Genomic DNA, 19,975 nt, shown 5'->3' on the forward strand with positions numbered 1-19,975 from the left:
TCTCGCTCCCTGACCTTTTCCTGGTACTGGTCCAGTGTTTCCCCCACCTCTAAGTCTTCTTCTAGTTCGTCCGGGTGTCTGCTGGCTGAGGGGGGGGGGGGGGAACGGCGATGGATGGGACCTTTCGTTGACTTTCTCTGGTGGAAGTTTCCCCTGTCGCTGAGGTCTCTGCCATATTGACTTTCTATGCTTTCATCCCAAGTCCTCCTTTCGTCCCTTAGGCGTCCCTGTCCTTCCGCCCAGAGGATCTCCTTCTGTCCGGCAGAGAGCGGTAAATTTCTCCTTTGTTGCATCCTCTCTTCTAGATATATCTTCGCCGCTCTGGTATGAGGAGGAGTTTGGGGCTGAGTTACTCGCTCCCTCCGTCTCACCTCCTCTTGCTCGTCTGGTCCAGGCGTTAGGGTGATTGTTGTCACTGCACGTCTCTGTCTTATGGCCGCTGTTGTTCGTTATATCATACAGGCTATTCATTTCTATTACAGGCAGGATAGGGTATACTGGTTCCCTATTCCTGCTGGCATATGGTGGGGGTGCTATAGCTACCTCAGTTCTTACCTGTTCTGCTCTCGGTAGGGGTCCTTGGGTGAGCGGGTCTACCTCAGCTGCGCTTTGGGAGGTGACTATTGTCCTATCAGGGGCCAGGGGAGTGATCGTGATGTCCTCTGTCGGCTGGGCCTCCTCACTGACAGTCGAACTGCCCTTTTCCTCACTCTTCCTCCTCTCAGCTTCCCGAGAGAAGAGTTCTAAAGTGGTTATCTCTTGCATGCGTTTTTCCCCTCTTTTCGTCGCTTTACTCCCTTTCCTCCCCTTTTTCTCCTCCGTCCTATAAGTCCTAATTAGAGCATGCAGATCTGCTATTATAGTCAAATCAAAAGAGCCCTCAATAGGCCAAGGTTTTGCGATGTGTAGCCATCTTTTATTCCATTTCTTTGATAACCTAGTAATTTTTGCCAAATAATAAGGATTGTCCTGTGTGAAATGATTATTTTTAGCAATAATTTGTACCAGATTATCCTCCATCCAACCAATTAGGGTAGGCGTCTCTTTGTTTGCCACGGTTTCCATTTTCTTATATGCATTTCTTCTTCTCATTCACTAGACTTTTTAATTTCTCTTTTTGTTTCCTAATCTAAGAAATCTCTTTCTCTGTTTTTTCAAATGGCAGCAGGCAAGAAAGTGTTTTTTGTATTCCCTGTCTAAATGTAGGTGTCTATGCTTTTTGTGACTGACTCCTACTCGAACAGCCAATAGTGGCACTGTATGCCCTAACTATTCTCTTCTTTCCCTTTTTCACCTGAAATTCCTATTCTTACCTGATTTGTGGTGTTCCACGTGCCCAATAGAACTTCTGAAGACAAGAGCACACAAAGACAACAGTTATTTTTAATTTATCAACTGGACTTGCACTTTACTCCGTCTTTACAATCAAATTTTTGAGAGGTTCTTTTCGTTAAACAGTATGAATATCCTTTTACTTTCTTCATACAATCTTAAAAACAAGATATTTGTGATTGATACATGTGTTTGATGTCGCCAGTTTCTACTCCCTGATTTTTCTTTCGATCTCCGTCAACACACTGGCTTTTTATTTTCGTTGAATCCCGGCTCTCCACTATTCCGCTTTGATTCCACTCCAATTTTGATTCTCCTTGGAAAACAAAAACATCTTGATTAGAGCTTTACCCTTTTTCAATTACATTTACATTCATTCATGTTTTTCCATTTATTCAGTACCACCATTCCCCCCAGTGGACACTCATCACCCAGACTCGTGTCCACTAGCGATAACCTAAAGAATGCACAGGACACTGTGCCCTGCACGCTGTGAGGTACCAGCCCCCGTTCTCTGGAGAGCCCATCACAGACCCCCCACAGAGACCAGAACACACCTCACCACAGGTACAAGGCAGTCAGCGTCCAAGCACCTTACCCCACCACTCAAGCTACAATCCCCAGGATCCAGTGCCCTGCCGGACGGCCATGCATAGACGACCGGACCCAACACTGAACCACGGGTACACAGCTCCTTACAATACAGTCATCGATCACGTACCTACTATGGAAAAATTTCATACACATACATACAACAAAAACCAATGCATAACATCCCCAGGCACGTCCCCTATGTCATACCCTTCGCACACCCTGGCTTCACCATCCTCCAACCCAGAATGTCCACCACCCAGATCACAGAATGGTAGCCATGGCGTACTCCTGATATCCTGGCATCAACGGGACGCCCACCCCTGCTCGGCCCCCGCCACATCCTCCTGTATCACCATCACCATCGCAACCGCAGGTGCAGCCGAGCAGAGCGACCTCTCAATTCGCAGGACCAGCTGCGCAGAGAGTCCTGAACATATACCCAAAACACACTTTGACCACAGACACACAAACAACTACCACTGCAAACATTACCACGGCATAGAGCAGATACTTGACAACCGACCATCCTATATAGCCCAGTTGCCCTTGACCGCAATCATCCCATGACTCCTCCTGAGATTCATGTAGATCCCTCGTAATGTTCATCAAATGCCCAATTATGGCCGGCATGCCCATCTCATCATTCGCAGGCACGAAAGTACAGCATTCCTGACCAATCAACGCACATGTACCTCCCGACGCCGCCAACAAGAAGTCCATAGCCACCCTTGTCTGCATTTCCATCAGCCGCAAAGACCGTATCTCCCCATTTTCCAGGGTAAAGCCCTTCGCTGATGTGGCAGCCATGTCCTCAAATACCCTAGCCAAATGATCAATCTCCCCCATATTCGCATATGCCCCATACCAGGGAAACGCCACCCTGAAAAAATTATCCGCATCCCGTGCCTTCCTCGCCCTGGGGAGCGCCGGCAAAACATCAGTCACCCTCATAGCCGGCACCAAATACCCCAACGCGCACCTCCCACTCCAATCCGCAGGCAACGCGGCGTACGCATAGTCCCCACAGATCCAAAACGTCCCAGGAGGTGCTGGCGAAGCCTCACTCTTAGCCCAGAAACTCACACCGCCTACACAATTTCCCAAATTACCCACAACCGTACCCTGTGACTTACCATCTAGACACCTCTTAAACTCCTCCGGTCTAATCGTCACTGGAATAGGCCCAACATCCAATGGAGCCTGCACCATCCCTTCCCCTAGTGCCAGCCCCGCCCTACGATAACCTTCCATCCTCTCCTCCCCTACCCCTCTACACAGAAAAGGCCAATTAAACCCCCTCACCACTGAGTTATGACACTCAGTCAACAGGTGAGCCATCAGGGGCAACCCAGCGGCTGCTGACTGGGGCGCCAAGCCGCACACATAACAATCAGTCCTATTAGCATTCTTCGCCACTGCCCTCGCCAATTTAATAAACACATTTTTGTGAGGCTCCGGCAATGCCCGCTTGTACACGTCTATATTTATAAGCTCGGGTGTCTGGTCCCAAAAATACAGAATAACCCCTGCCGTACATAACATAAAAGTTGTTACCAGAGTGCACGTCACTAAAGCGCACTCCGCACAAACCAGAACACATCCTCGGACCGGCCTGTCCTCCTCTGCGTTATCACTGCCTTCCTCCTTCAGCCGCGTGTTTCCTATTACGTCCTGTAACCCCCACAAATAACAAATAACAACACGCCTTTCAACAACACGTCCACCCATAAACAACAAATAACAACGTCTCATCCCACCCTTAACTATACCTCCAATACCACACAAGAGAGGAGAGTGGAAGAGAGGGGACGGGAGGGTGTTGCCGGGCCGGGGAGGGGCACGTACATACAAGGAGCGCCAGCGAGGAAGGGAGTAACTGGGAGGAGCCAGGGAAGGAGGGAGCAACTACGAGCATCAAGGGAAGAGGAGCTAGGAAAGAAACTAGGGAAGGAAGCTAAGGACGCAGGACGGGAAGGGAGGAAAAGGAAAAGAAAACTCTATTCGGACGAGGGGGGGGGGGGGGGTAACTTAAACCAAAACAACACCATGCATACCACAACAATAACCCATGTACAGAGAGAGGTAGACGCCTCCAATCAGCCTTCCGACTTAGGTGGAGACCTCCACCCATATCTTTCATGGTTCTTCACCACAGCCCCAAAAACGGCTTCCGCCTCCTTCTGGCTCAAGGCTACCCCACCTGTCTCCCCATCCCCCTACTAATGCGACTCTTCCCTTTCACGAGGCTTGCGGCAAACTGTCTTATGACGGCCTCCATTGTATAGGCACTAGACCAACCACTCGGTGTTAACAGCTCCATGCATATGACCCCACCCTCACTCACGTAACCATTCTCCAACTGCGGGGCGAGTACCCGCATGAAAGGTGGAGAGAATGGGAAATTATCAGGGAAAGAGACACTTAGCAATATGCACACTGTGTCTGTTTCTTTCCTGCCATAATGGAGAGTCTACGTCTACCTGGAAAACCCGAACTCGCCAGTCGAAAAGGTTGTCCTCGACCAGTTCCACCGTGATGAAACTGTCACCTAGCCGCCGGATCGCCTGGAGCTCCCTCATAAGCCTCTTCGTCCGGACCTGAGCACCACGAGGTGCCAGTGGTAGTCCAGAAGGTGTACTGGTACCCCTCAACCTGGCGACCGCCTTCGCGAACCAGCCCTGCGCTGCAGACTGCTGTCCCTCCATTACGCCTTTCACCATCGTTTACTGGTCAAATCAGTCATGCATTAGATAATCACAACGGTTGTATGGTGCCCTCAAAAGGAAGAGGGCGAGAGAGAGAGCGGGCATGTGGCAGAGGGAGAAAGGGAACCTTCTTAAGGAAACATTAGGGGCTTAAGGAAAGAGGGGGGGGGTACTACAAACAAGGATAAATGAGTGAGAGGAATCCATGGGGCGTGGGGGCAAACACCATCATAGTCAAGTGAATTAAGGAAGGCACATTGGGGAGGGGGGGGGCACAGAACACTATCCCTAAGTGAATTAAGGAAAGTATATTGAGGAGGGGGTAAACAACATTCCGACTAAATGAAGTAACCCCACTTATGGAAGGAAAGAGAGGGGAAGAGGGAAGGAGTGAGGGGAAAGGATGTGTGAGGGAGTGGGAATAGGGAGGGAGAGAGGGATGTGGGAAAAGGGAGGGAGAGAGGGATGTGGGGGGGAAGAGGGGAAGAGGAGAGGGAGGGAGTGGGAATCGGGAGGGAGAGGAGAGGGGGAGGGAGTGGGAATTGGGAGGCAGGAGGGAGAGGAGAGAGGGAGGGAGTGGGAATAGGGAGGGAGAGAGGAGGGGGAGGGAGTGGGAATTGGGAGGGAGAGAGGGATGTAGGAAGAGGGAGGGAGTGGGAATCGGGAGGGAGAGGAGAGGGGGGGAGGGATGGAAGGAAGGAAGGAGGAATAGGAAGAGGGAAGGAGTGAGGGGAAAGGATGTGTGAGGGAGAAGGGGCGAACGGAGGGAGGGAGGGAGTCGAGGGAAAGGGCCGTAAAGAGAGAGAGGGAGGGAAAGGGGGGTAAAGAAAAAGAAAAGATTGTGACTTAGAACATAGTAGGCAACATCGCCCTCTGCTGTAATGTCCTAACATCACACTTATCACGCTACCATACCCACAACGTCCCATAGGAGGTGTCTTCCCCATTTTACAACAAGTGCGTCATCACGCAGCCAACCATCACGCAACGTCAAACCTACGTGTTCACTTAACATGAAACTACAACTTCCAGAATCCCCCTACCCCGGGAGACCCTCTCCACACCTCTGTGAGGTCTTGCAGTCAGCCACTTAAGAGCAGCAACATTATCAAGCACAACTATCACTCACTAATCTAACCTTCTATCAATATAATATAGCCATCATAACTCAAAAGATAAGACCTCATGAACATAACACGATATGTGAAGAATTAAGTTTAATCTAGAACGGGAGCCCATACCATAGCTCTACCGCCCCATAGTGCATTCCTAACCACATACCATACTTACTGATCATGGCCTACATTCTCCACACACATTTCACTCACAACCTAGTACGCATGCGCGGGCCTTTTGTACGGCCCATCAAATAGTCTTAACCATAATCACATTGCCAAACAACATTGAAAGTACACAATCACACTGCAATACACACACACAACGCATTAATATCATTGTCATACCCATCCACACAACAATATCACCCATTCACAATATTAGCATTGAATAGTCCCAGCCGCAGGTAGCACTGCTAGGCAGCCTTAGCCACCGTTAGCCATGCTATAGCGTCCGCCATCTAATAACAGTAGTCGCAGTAGCCTATATTAGCTCCCAGCACCGCTCGTTAGCTTGCAGCTTAGCTTAGCATTGTAGCCAGCCTAGCCTAACATTAGCTACCAGCGTAAACGGCAGTCTATTCCGTTCACCGAGCACCTATAGCAAACCGCGACGGCAGCGTTACAATGACGTCACCCATTAACTGGACTTTAATCCAACGTAAACTCTATTTTACAGATTAAAAATATAAAAACATTTAATACGCGAACAACTTCCGGGCCAACCTCTGTTGACACCGGATAAGTGATTGCTAGTTTGAACTCCAAACCTGACCAGTCGTCAGCATCCGCCATTATTCTAGCTTTTGCTTAGAACGACTCCCGGTTCAATGCCTTTGTTGTCATCCGTTCTCGAAAAGACTATCTTGACCTTTAGCTAGCCGATAGCTCCGCCGTTAGCTCCAGCATTATCCCAGCTTAGCATTAGCATTGCCACGCATTGTTACTTTTTTCAATAGTTTCCACGCACACATTTCTATCGCGCTAAGAGCGTCCGTATTACAATACACGCAATGAACATTTACATTGTAAACAGCCTAAATTAAACGATTGTTGCTAAGAGCTTACTGTATTAAAGCCGTGCGCCGAAACAGTAATATAGACGCCTCAGGTCGAACATGCCCTTCTGGGATATATGCCGAACATTGCCTTGTTTAACTAACTTTCTCACGGTTAGCAGGCAAATTCGATCCCTTCCTTAATCAAGCATTAAACTGCGAGATCACGGTAGGTCAGCTGCTACGTCCAGTGAAAGGCCCCGCCCGTAGAAACACAGAGTATCGGCTAGCCTGGACGAACCTCTAAGCTTCACATGTTCACCCAAAGTATGCCCCCGTTCGTCTATATCCATTTGGGATCTCCACGACCCGTAACGATCTTGTCATACTGTGAGCCATCTTACATAACCTTCTGATCTTGCGATTTGTACAGTGTTGGATTGAAGCCTGGAAGTACCATTGCGTTCATGCCGACATTCTATGCATCCGCTTTCTGCCGCTTTGAGATGCGGCAGTCGGCGGAGGCCTGATGTTACCCCAGCAGTCACACACCTCATTTTCCACTCACTGTACAGTACACGAAAAAAATAACACATCATACCTATACAACTCCTGAAGACGACCAGTGGCTCGAACAACCCCATCCTGGCTGGTACTTCAGAATGTACCCTAGCATACTTCCAAAACGCTATAGATGGATTTTGGCAACGATCAAATACCAACCATCAAAACGCAGTATGCTTCCATCAATTACGAGCAACCTACTAAGGCCCCCGTTTAAAATTGATCCTGCACAATATGACCGAACGTTACGCACCCTCGCTCCCTCATCATCTACCCCACCTCAGACAGACCCCTCCGTCTCGGCGAGATGTTATGAGGTCATCGCGGGGCTTTCCACAACCCCAGTAGAACTGAACGCTTTGCATTTTGTCATTCATCACAGCCCCGTATCCCACTCACCTGATTTTACGTAGATTCGCAGGACGTTGTTGTGATGATTCCAGGCGCCGATTCTCAACGAGCCGACTGCTCGTTTCGTCGAAAAAAATCAAAGCGTAACAGGGAGGGTCAAGGCACCAATTATCGTAATAAGGAATAAGGATTTTATCTTAAAACCCTCTATCTTATCTACTCTGCGTTGTGTTCTGTATTCACCTTAAAACCTATTACTAGATAAGACCAACATTGTCTTGTAGGATGGCCACGGGAAAAAGCAGCAATGAGGAGAAGAGAGGATTCTATTGTTCAGATCCGTTTTTATTTCAAAGTCCAACAGTGAACAAGGATCGTCTGGTTCAATTAAAAATGGATTGTGCAATAATATCAATGAATTCAAACACTATGCCGTTTGTCATTAATACTAGACTAATCAAATACAATTAAAAAGAATGGTCTTCAATGGAGCCTCGATGGTGGAGCCTCGTCGATCTGTTGATTTTCTTTGTTGCCCCTAGAGACAAAGAGATTCGTTTTCTCGTTCTCAGCTCAAGCAGTTCATCTGGCCGTTTCTCCTGTGCAGGGATGGTTCCAAAAAGCGTGTGTGTGCTATCTACCTTGCATGCTATTTTTAAAGCTTAAACTCGTCCTCTGGAATATGCCAGATTCCTACGTCAGAGGAGGGTGTCTCTACATCCTGATTGGTTGAAACATATCGCGGCCATTTTGATTAGAGCCGGCGGTACATCTGACTACCTTTAAGAGGCCGTCTTTAATATTTTTAAGAGAATATGTTATATTCCACTTAGTTAACGTTTTATAATCCAGTTTCTAATTTTACTGACTAACAGTTTAAGAATTAGTAATGACTATACTTTAATCATGAATGTTACCATTTTTCTGATCAAAATTGGAGCTTAAAAACTATGTTTAGCCTTATTTGTGGTTTTTGATAAGCACAATGGAACAGAGAAACCTATTTTTTTGGTTGAATATAGGATTTTCAACTGTTAGCTATTTTTGTCCCTTTTGGTTTTGAGACAATCCTGTTGCATTTATTAATTCTATAACCTTATCTTTGACGTTAAATTAACTTTCTAATTACATTACTGTATTAATTAGACTTTACAAATGGTCCACCGCATCCTATATAGTCTTAAAATGACGGGATAAACATGGGCTCTATTTTGTTTTAAATGGACTGAAATTAAAAGGTCTATATTTTACTGTTATTATAAATGTCTATTTTACATTAAAACTACAGTTTTAAACCAAGCTATTTTTATCTGCCCAGCAAACAGGAGGAGCCATGTGATTACATGCAATGCCTCTCTGTCTTGCCGGAACACCCGACACTTCTTTGAAGTGATGTAGCCACATGCTCTCACGGAAGTGTTATCTTTTTTTTTTTTTTTATTGCAAAACAAAAATTATTAAAAGTCAGTACTCAACACACAATGCATAATGAAACCAACAATCAAGGTGGCTAAAATGACATGCAAGTACAGAAACAGAAAACAAAAAAAAAGTCTATAATAATATTTTACCGTATACAGTGTATATCCAACGAAATTACCAATTATACAAATGCCTTATACAGGATATACCCCTAATACCTATTTTCTAAAACCCTACACACATATGCTCCAGCTCGAACCCCCCCCCTCCCGGACCCCTCCTTGGATAGTACCTCCATTATCCCTCACTCCTAACCAGACACTACCATTATAAGCTAGCTTTTATTCTCTCCACCACTTCTAACCACATTGACATTTTGGATTCGTTGAGACCCAGAATTCTTGCTGTAGATATTTCTTGATAAATCACATCGAGATATGTAAGAAACCAAACCTTCCGGCAAATTTTTTCCGGTTGAAACCAGCTTGATGCGATCAGTTTTTTAGCTACTGTGATACCCGATAAAACCAATCTCTTTAGCTGTGGATTTACTGCAAACTCAAAAACATCATTCAATAGTAATACAGAGGGGTGTACTGGTATATTCCAAGATACGAGTTTTGATAATTGATGGGTCACATCTTTCCAGAATGCCTTAACTGGTGGGCAGTCCCAATACATGTGCATAAATGTCCCTTCGTCTCCATTTGTACATTGGGAGCATTTTGAGTCTTGTTTAAGGCCCATTCTGTTCAGTCTTATAGGAGTCAAGTATGTCCTGTGAATATAGTTAAGATTGATTTGTTGATGGTCCGGGTTCCTTGATGTAAGACGGACATTTGCCCATGCTTCTTGCCAATCAAAGTCACTTTCCAGGTCTGGTATATCCCTCCTCCAGACAGAGTCTAGTTGGAGGGTTTCATACGAGGACGTTAGTAATTGATAATAAAAACCTGATACAAAACCTCTCGATGTTTCTCTTTCATAGAAGAATTTGTGGTATCTGTGGTGTTCAACTGGTATGTCTAATGGAACACCGTGAGACCTCAAACATAGGCGTAACTGTATGTAAAAAAGCCATGTGGACTCGGTGAGGTTAAACTTTGTGCATATTTCTCCATAACTACAAAAACCCTGGTTATTAAAAATATCCCCTAATGAGTGTATGCCTTGCTCTTCCCATATAGGGAATCTTATAGGACGTTTTTCAATTAAGAGTGCATTGTTATTGAATAAGGGAGTGTGATTATGCCATTCTTGTGGGTTAGGATATTTTTTTTGTGTTTCACGCCATATCCGGATTGCATGGGTAATTATGGGGCCAAATTTCCGCTCACAGTGCTTGATTGGTAGTTTAGTGTGTGCTATGTCCTTCAGTCTATGTGGGGCTACTATGTTTTCTTCCAATTTTCTCCAGGATACCAATGCCTGGGGATCAAACCATATTGTCAATGGTCTTAATGTGTATGCCTTAAAATATTGGAAAAAATCTGGAACTGCCATGCCACCACTTTTTATGCGAGGTGGTTTGTTATTCCAAATACATTTGTATGTGGAGGAGTGTAATCTTTTCCAGTAACCCTCTGGAGGGGGTAACGGTAGCATTGAACTGATGAAGTTGATTCTAGGTAGTACATCCATCTTAACTATTGATACCCTTGCCTGTACTGAGTTTTTAAGTTTTGCCCACCTGTCCAGGTCGTCTTTGATTTTGTTCTCTATTTTTGTGTAATTGTGCTTCACCGTTTGTCTTATGGTGGGAAATATTTCCACACCCAAGCATCTAAAATGTTTTACCATGGGTATCTCACCTGGGAGGGTTGTATCTTTTTTTGCATGGGTGTTAAGTGGAAGGAAAGCCGACTTCGGCCAATTTATTTTAAATCCCGATAAATCACCAAAGTTCTCTATCAACTTGAGTAGATGAGGCAATGTGGTGTTGGGGCTTTGCATGAACAATATTACGTCGTCCGCATATAAACTAATTTTATGTTGTGTGCCCTTGATTACGATTGGTTCTATGGATTGGGATTGTCTTATATATTGTGCTAAAGGCTCTAATGATAGATCGAATAGTCCGGGACTAAGAGGGCAACCCTGTCTGGCTGAGCGTGATACCGGAAAGATTTTGGAGATGAATGTACCTGTTGTAATCATGGCCGATGGGTCTTTGTATAATACTTTAATCATATCAATGAATCCTTTTCCTAACCCCATCCTTTCTAATACTGCCCATAGATACGACCATTCCAGCATGTCAAAGGCTTTCATAGCATCCAGGGACAGCATCGCCTTAGGTATGGTGTCTTCTTTGTCTGCATCCAGTACGTGCAGTATTCGTCTTATGTTATCAGTGATCAGGCGACCTCTTATGAAGCCAGTTTGATCCGGATGAGCTAAAGACGTCATATGCTTTTGTAATCTGATGGCTAATACCTTAGAGTACAGTTTGACATCGGTTCAGAGGAGGCTTAAGGGTCTGTAACTACCGCACTCGGTGGGGTCTTTGTCTTTTTTGAGAAGGACTGAAATGAGTGCAATATTGTCGTGTTTATGGAAGCTCCCCTCCTTGACTGAGTATAAGATCATATTTAGTAATAAGGGTCCAATTATGTCCCAACAAGAAAGGTACATTTCTGATGGGATACCGTCTCTTCCAGGAGCCTTACCATTTTTCATTTCGGATATGGCCTTCTTGAGTTCCTCTAGTGTGATCGGTGCTTCTAACTGTTTAGCGTCATCCTCCGAAAGTTTAGGGAGAATAATTTGATTAAGATATGTGTCCATTTTGTTTTGATCAAAGGTCGTTTCTGATTTATATAAGTCGGAGTAGAATTCTTTGAATGTATCGTTTATTATTTTGGGGTCTGTTTCAAGTACTTGTTGTTTTCTAATGGCAGTTATATCTGCAAATTTTGCATTAATTCTTAATCGCATGGCTAATAGGTGACTAGGTTTAGAACCTTGGGAGTACTGCTGTTGTCTTGTGCTGCGTATTTGCATTTCCGATTGTTGTCTGTATATGGCATTGATCTCTGTTTTTTGTACGTTAACTTGATTTTCTAGTCTAGTTGAGTTGTTGTATTTTAAAGAATTAAATAACGTTGAGTAAAGCGTTTCCAGTTCAGACAGTTTTGTGCATTGATTTTTGCGCATTATGGAGGAAAATCTATCAGTGAAATCCTTGATCATACCCTTTACCGACATCCATATTATTCTGGGGTCTTGCACCAAGTTTGCATTCTCCCGTAGGAATACTGTGAGAGCTTCTTTGAGTTGTGTAATGAATTCCTTGTTATTAAGCAGCATCAAATTAAAACGCCATCTTGGGGCCCGGGAAGATAGTATACCAAATGTTGCTTTTAGGAGTAAATAACAGTGATCTGATAGTGCATTGGGTATCATTTCCACTTCATATTTATCAAATAGTATCGGGGATGCAAAGACATAATCAATTCTGGATAATGAGTTATGTCTCGCCGATCTACAAGAGTACTTTCGGGTCGTGGGATTAAGTGAACGCCATAAATCACGGAGGTGTTATCTATAGTTGAATAGAAAATTGGATGATTGCCTCATCCCCCCCAAACTAAGACATTTCTCTACAAACCAGTTGGCTGGGGGCTCCAAAAGTCTATTGTTTGAATGTTTACAGAGAAGGGGGAAGTTTAGTCATCTTAAGACTGTATTTATATCTATGGGGTTTGATTCTCCCCCACCTGTGGTTTCCAGATGAACAAGCCCCACAGTATTGGCCATGACCAGCCTTTCAGTCTAATGGTGAATTTGTTCAACACTATTATTATCTGTGCTGACTTTAGAAGTCCAATTTGTACTTATCCTTAGTTTAGAACACATGTATCTTAATAACCTTTTTAGGGAGAAAATAGAGACTATCTAAAATGTTTGTGCACTGGTCCTTACCAAGTTCAACCTCTTCCTGGGGCCGTTGACCTTTGGGAATCAAGACTCAACAAATATTCCCATATTTCATAACAGTTTGAGAAGGGAATTATACTACAGTGCTTTATATCAACATTCTTGAACCAGACAGACTCTCAAGAGAGGGGTGCAGGGCAGACCGAAAGAACAGCGGCTGGCGCCGCGTCGCTTAGTAACGAGAGAGAGGCCGTGGCTACGGGGCTGGCCGCCGTTGCTAGGGAAAAAACGTTATAGATGTGAGTTTCTTCCAGTTTGGGTCAGACTAGCAGACGAGCATTGACAGCGAGACAGGAGCGGAGCTCCCAGCTCTCGGACGAGGGTTGGGAGAGGGGGAAGGGAAACCATGACCACGAGGACAAGCTAGCTTCGGCTAATAGGACAGATAGCCAGCTCCGGCTAACAGGACAGGCTTCGGCCATGGAGCTAGGCCGCAACCATCAAGAGAGATTATTAGAATTATTAATGGAACAAATTACCTGCCGTCATCAGGTGCGCCTGCTCTGTCGAAGCTTTTAAATCCCTGCTTCAGACTCATCTTTTCTCTCTCTCCTTCAACCTACCCTGATCTCACCTGGTCGGGGACTGACCTTTAGATTAATCTGTCTAGTTTAGTTAGGGTACAGGGTACTACATGGTACCACTGGGTAGTTTACTACAGGGTAGTTTAGTTAGGGTACAGGGTGCTGCATGGTACTACAGGGTACTGCATGGTACTACATGGCACTACAGGGTACTACATGGCTCTACATGGTACTACATGGCACTACATGGCACTACATGGCACTACAGGGTACTACATGGCACTACAGGGTACTACATGGTACTACATGGTACTACAGGGCACTACGGGGTACTACATGGCACTACAGGGTACTACAGGGTACTACAGGGTACTACGGGGTACTACATGGCACTACAGGGTACTACATGTCTGCTCTTTTGCAGCACCACAAACATGGGAACTCTCTAACTCTTCCCCCCTCCCCCCCCTTCCCTCCCCCCTTCCCTCCCCCCCTCCCTCCCCCATCTCTCTGAGTGCCCGTCTCCTGGCGCTGACTAAGGTGATGGATGCCTCGGGGTCTTGGCCAAGATTGTAGTGACTGCTCTACATGCACCTCCGAGGCCTTGGATCAGTTATTTACCGTCGTCTGTCCGTGGTCCTGTCATCTGATTAACAGTATTAACAGACTGTTAACAGATTAACAGTCAACGCGGTTTCATTGCTGGGTTAAGTACTTCTATTCTATTCACATAATATGCTTACTTCATATATCTACTCCATTCACATATATGCTTACCACTTGTATCTATTGCTATGTCCGCCCACTACAATCACATGAGCTGTCTAACGCCTGTCCCGTCTCCCTGTCCCCCTATGACTTGCTGTCCTGGAGTGCTGACCGGAGTGTCGGACATCCCGTGATGAAGGCCGGGAGGTTGCGACCCCCTCTGCGTGCCCCCCTGTCTCCGGAGGTCTCGTAGTGGTGACCGGAGTGCCGGACGTCCCGCGATGATGTCGGGGAGTTCGCGACCCTCTCTGCGCCGCCCCCTATCTCCCTGTCTCCGGCTGTCCCTGAGCAATGACCGGAGTGTTGAATGTCCCGTGACTAAGACGGGGAGGACGTGACCCTCTTTGCGCCGCCCCTGTGCCTCAAATAGATCCGCTATCAGCTCTATCTTTAATCTTTCAAAATGTTCAGTTGCTATCGCTATTAGCTTTATCTTTAATCTTTCAAAATGTTCAGTTGCTATTGCATGCACTCATCTGTGTTTCACTACACATATGAGTGCATGCTTACCAACTGTCCGTCTGCAACACTACTATCACCAACATCTAAGAAGGGAGATCCCCCCTTGAATGGCCCTTCTAAGGTTTCTCTCCTCCACACTGCCTGTGGAGCTTTTTTCCCTATTGTTAGGTTTTAGTGAGTTTTTCCTTACCTTCGCGTGGGGTATGTCTGGGAGTGCTTGCATTCTTTAATTTTAAATTTTTTTTGCATTCATCTAAAAATGTTTGGACCTTATGGTGTTCTTGTTCTGTTCTTGACTTATTGTTATGTTTTCTTCTTGACTTGTTTAAAGAAGACCTGTACGGCCCATGGGGACATTAACGTGTGTTGTCGGGCCTTATAAATAAATTTGATTTGATTTGATTTAATTACCGTAAATCCTCAAATAGAGGAGGGACCTCCGATAAAGGAGGGGCCTCTTATAATGGGGGGGGGGGGGGGTTGATGCATTTAGACAAACACAGGCCTGGCTCTAATATAAGGTCGCAAAAAAAGTATTTTTTTTATTTTCCGTGCTGTGATATAGAATGAGATAAACTCTTGCCAATGGAAATCAAGTGCTGCCTCCCGCTACACTGACTACCGTACATTAACGTTTCCCTCTGGTTAGCTTTAGCGCTAGCCGCTAGCTAACATTGTCATAATATCTAGTTATGTGGTGTCAGCTGGATGACGTTGACTTCGTTTGCGAACGTTAACGTTCGCTATCTATATGGCATTGGCAGACGAAGCTGGCGTTGTCCAGTTGACACATTACAGACCATGATGCTATGATAATGTTAGTAGCTAAAGCTACTGCATGTAAACAACTCGATTCAACTGAGGAAGTCGAGAAGGTACCACACGCTAAACCGTCCCCGGACCCCACAACCTATATCCAACTTCAGTGTGTGAATTACGTTAATCCCACAATTACTCAACTGCACTCAATATTTAAATACAAATGCTAGTCTAAATAAATGTAGACAGACAATGTACGTATTAAAAAAAAATTATAATAATAATAATAATGCAATAAAAGTCTGAAAATGAAGGGATTATGTCCATGAGTGTCATTTTTAGAAATTAAGGCCTGCCTCTTATATAAGCCTCTCTCTAAAAAAGGCCTGGTGCTCTTTGCAGCTGAGGTAAATAGAAGACCCGTCTTATATTTGAGGATTTACGGTAGTTTCTTCACCTTTCAAAGACTTTCAATTTGTTCCATCTTGTACGAGTCTTATGTTTATGAAATTAACATAACCATCAAGGGAAAAGACCATGTTTCCAGTGTTGATTCTTCTGATTACGGATGTACCAACGGGGTGATACAGCGTGTGACAGCCAGTAAGATAACCATCAACAGATGACACAAACACAACGCAGAGGGAAGTCACGGAACAGTAGGTGACGAGTTGATTAGAGGCCGAAAAACACTGTAATCTATCAATATGTTTATATATTATATATTGTGCCATATCCTTAACTCATTCACAGCCAATCACGTAATATTACGCGTTTGCTCGCCAACCGTTGGGCGCCAAAAGTGTAATATTACGTTTTTAGATTGTTTTTTTTTTTATTCGATTTTAATATCAATATTACACTCACAGACCTATATGTTACCACTGAAAGCCATACTGAGACCCCGAGAGTGCAGTACCGGCCAGATCCTGCTAGGTGGCAGTATCGCCCACCCTTTGAAACACTGTTCCAGACTGTGTGTCACATCTAATGTCGTTCGGGGGGAGAATTTTGGTCCAGGCAAGTCTAACGCTTCACCCAAGCAACTTGAAACGCGTCTAGCACACTCAATCCATAAATTGTGCCAAATTATGTCCGGGACCAGATGGACATCAATACTGGAAATTGCGATCAGACAATTGGAATATTCTTTTTGGAATAACCCTGATCAAAGGTAAGGACTATCTGACGTCAATTCCACCTTGATCCTATAATGATTTCATATCGATCCAGCCGATCAGCAATTCAAAACCAATGCATGATGCATTCATGATGAAACATAATACCTATTATATACATTTGATTTAGAAATAGTAGCGTGTCCAGGCGAGAAACGCCAATGACTTTAGCAAAATGCCCATAGCACCCTATGACTCAGCTTTTCAGGAATTAGCCCGGATCACTCTGAAACTATACGCGCGAACGTATCCATGAAAAAATTTGCTCCTTTGCATGTTGCACGAGAGATAGTGACTGTCAAATGAGCCATAGTATTGTCTCCATAGCTATAATATAGAATATAGATATAGCTCTGCAAACATAGTGACGCACAGTGAAAATAGGCAATGGAAAGCTGCATTGACTACAGGGATGAGGGTAATGGCTGGCACTGAAAGTGTTAATGGTACCTTTAACGTTGTTATTATTATGCTGCTAATTGTGCTGGTACCTTTATTTTTTTTATTTTTTATTTAATGTTATTTGATGCCTTATATTTATTCTATTTTATTCAAACTAAGTGCAATTTCTTCTGTAAGGTCAAGGAACCAAAACTAAATAATTTCACTCTATGTACAAGTATAAACCACAATGGAAATAAGTCTTGACTTTATTGTGTTTCATCCTTGATGTTTTCTTGATATTATAGAATTTGTTTAAATGTAAAATCAAGTCAATCAATAAAGAAGTGACACAACACTTATATACTGCATGGAGACAGAAATCCAGTGATGAGTCTCCCTCTCTCGACAGAAGAAGAGGTGCTACTGTACTGGTCTGTCTCATAACTTGATACATGTATTCTGATTTAATCCATTTAGAAAAAGGTTTTCTAAGTCATATGTGCTCATTGTAAATTAAATATGAGCTCATTTGAGTATGTTAATAACAAAATATATAAAAGTCATATAACACAAAAAACACAAATGTTGTATCCATATGAATATAAAGTTTCATTTGGATAGGATGCAAGGAATTGTTTTTCCATATTCATTGGCAGCACCTCCCCTTAAGCTGTAGGGTCCCCTAATACAGGGACCCTGCTGTTTTTACCATACATCTATCAATACAGACCGTATTAATTAATGTTGTGTTTCTTTTTCAAATGTAGCCAAGAGTAAATTCTATCCCTCTTTTATGGTAAAACCGAGAGGAAATGACTAAATCCATTGGAAAGATGAGATGTTCCCCTATCCATAGATGTATGATTTGGCCATAATAAGGTCAAGGTCAAGTTCAAGGTCAAATATGAATTCATAATTAAAATGGATTATAATTTATTACTGTATCTACAAATCGTTCTGTTTAATCGTCTTCGCTTTATTCATTTGCTTAGATCTTCTGTACACTTGATCTCAAGAAGGTCCTGAATGAGCTCATAGTGAGCGTAATCAAAAGAACCTCAATGTTTTCATGGTGTTATTCACCGGCAAAGATGCAACAATAATCATTATTTATATTATCCTTTGTTTCATCACAATTTACTCAAACCTAGTAACAGACACAATATTTCTGACACTTGAAATACATACCCCCAGGTCCCTAGATGTTCCTAGATACCAAAAACATGCAAATTGACCATGTAGAAGTGGAGCAATCTTCCATTTACTTGGGCATGCACCTTTAGGCGGAATTTCTGAAAATAGGGCTACAGCTTAACAGGCTAATTAGGTTTGTGCCGCTCAGAGTGAAGCTGTGTCTGTCTCGTTCCGTTTGGGTCTTTCCATTGACTGTATGCATTTGGGTTGCCTCTGCGTTGCGTTGTATCTGGAAATACTTTAATAACAGTGGAGCATTTCCAGAAAAACACTTCATAATAACCTCTCATTAGCAGTGTATTTGAATCACCTTTCTTGTTACCCTGTATTCAAAACTGTTCTACTGAGCCTACATGACTTAGTAATAGACTACTTCTTGATTCTATTCATTTACCATGTTGTCACAGGCACAGCCTTACATTTGTAGCAGTAGTGCACACATTACTATCCACATTGGTCTCTACATTGCTGACTAAGTACAGTAAAACAACCTCCGCCACGCTACTTGCCCTTATGGACTCAGAAAACATGAAATCAATACTGCATGCATTTCAAGCAGGGAAATTCTGTTATTGAGTATACTGCTATATAATGGCTTCCATTATTGACATCCATGAGTTATGAAATAAAACCTAATGCAATGAGGATGAGGAAAATAGTATTTGAGGGTTTTTATTAGATCAATTTAAAGTCCAGGCAGTACATTCTGGTGACAAAGGAATGCTAATATACAGTAGCCTATATACAACAAAAGAGAAATAGGTTTTTAAAAAGTGCAGAGGTATCAAAAATGTTAACCCTGGGAACATGAGAAGTAATCATAGCATCCCCACGAGCTATCTTTCTCAATTTTCTGAAACCTCTGCTACTTTTTCTTTGACAGAGATCAATATAATTCGTTAACCTTACAATTTGTTATCAGATTATTTAACGTTAGACGCACAGCTCTGGCTATGGTTAGATTATGTATTTGCTCATGCCAGGCTCAACACAAAAACAACCTGCTACACAGAACCCCAAAGTATTTGTGTCCCCCCCCCCCCCCCCCCAGGAAGCATTTTGGTTCCTGCTGGTCTGCCACCAAAATGAAGGAAGCCCCCAATGTGTTTAACAAGCTTACAAAAGAAAGCCTGTGTGTACAGTAGTCTTTGGAACTGTGCCTGCTGGCAGCATCCTTCTGGACATGTTTGATCTCAGATGACCCTTCCACTTCACCCCCCCCCCCCCCCCCCCCCTCCCACTTGTTTTTTTTTCTTATCCATTACATGGGAGCTGAATGATGGTGATTTGGTTGAGGCCCAGTGAGTGCCTGTAGAAAATTGGTTGGTTGATAAAAACCCTCCTATCAAAGGGGGCTACTTTCTCATTTACATTTAGATGAGTATTGATTATTTATTTACTCAGTGAAGAGGGATTATTTTCCAATCTTATCTCTCGTCTGTGCTTGTCACCTGGAAGGGGAAAAAAAGAGATAGAGTTCTTGACACCACACTAAGATAACAGCATTTTGTAGAGCAGATAAAACTTGGAATGGTCTCTCCCTCTATAGTGCTTTTCCCCTCCTTCCCAATTTTGACGGGGAAGAGAAAGTTTGGAAAATTAAAACTGATAGTCCTTGTTCGAAGTGGGGTCGGTGCAGGTGAAGGAATCTCAGTTTGCTGGGGTGTAGCAAGTCAAATTGGTTGT

This window comes from Notolepis coatsorum (assembly GCF_963971535.1).
Source record: "Notolepis coatsorum genome assembly, chromosome: 1".
Classification (NCBI taxonomy): Eukaryota; Metazoa; Chordata; class Actinopteri; order Aulopiformes; family Paralepididae; genus Notolepis; species Notolepis coatsorum.